General features: G+C 38.1%; 1 protein-coding gene across 1 annotated transcript in view; it reads left to right on the forward strand.

Moving 5' to 3' along the window:
- Positions 1-6: 6 nt before the first annotated feature.
- LOC119593504 overlaps positions 7-202 on the forward strand; it is a gene marked incomplete in the record, with an annotated part of 62,412 nt that continues 62,216 nt past the window's right edge. Inside the window, 1 exon segment of the mRNA XM_037942456.1 lies at positions 7-36.

Raw genomic sequence — 202 nt, forward strand, 5'->3', positions numbered from 1 at the left:
ACGCACCACGACCACTAATTGTAAGTGAAAACAAAGGTAAGTTCTCTTTTTTCTTTCTTTTTCTCTCCCCCTTTCTTATTCTTTTTTTTATTCCTTTTTTTTCAATTCTCCCCCCTTTTTTCCCCTCTTGCTGTTTCTCCATTTTTTCTCGTCTTCTTTTTCGTCTTCTAGTTTCCCCACACCCTCATTTTTTCCCCTCTCG

Source organism: Penaeus monodon, chromosome 32 (assembly GCF_015228065.2).
Source record: "Penaeus monodon isolate SGIC_2016 chromosome 32, NSTDA_Pmon_1, whole genome shotgun sequence".
Classification (NCBI taxonomy): domain Eukaryota; kingdom Metazoa; phylum Arthropoda; class Malacostraca; order Decapoda; family Penaeidae; genus Penaeus; species Penaeus monodon.